The following is a 315-nucleotide window of genomic DNA, read 5'->3' as shown; positions in this document are numbered from 1 at the left end:
TTCAAAGGATGATAGGCAGTCAAAATTCAGCAATCAAAACCCAAAACCAACTTTTGTGGGAAAAAGAAAAGAGAAAGAAAGATGAAGAGAATTTTGATATGGATCCGCCTTAACTGTCCTAAGGCTGGGTTTCTCTTCAGCCAGCAGGGTTTCTCTTCCACCAATCCCCCGGGATTTCTCTTCAAAAGTGATTCAAGCCAAAACCTTTACTCTTTTTTTTTTTGATAGATTTTTTTTCTCTCTTTTTTTTTAATAAGTAACTGGCGATCACAAGGGAGTAAAGGAACAGCCCGGATCCAACAAGAAATAAGAAAA

This window comes from Brassica oleracea, chromosome C2 (genome assembly GCF_000695525.1).
Source record: "Brassica oleracea var. oleracea cultivar TO1000 chromosome C2, BOL, whole genome shotgun sequence".
In the NCBI taxonomy this organism is placed as follows: domain Eukaryota; kingdom Viridiplantae; phylum Streptophyta; class Magnoliopsida; order Brassicales; family Brassicaceae; genus Brassica; species Brassica oleracea.
Note: the sequence above shows the minus strand (reverse complement) of the source record.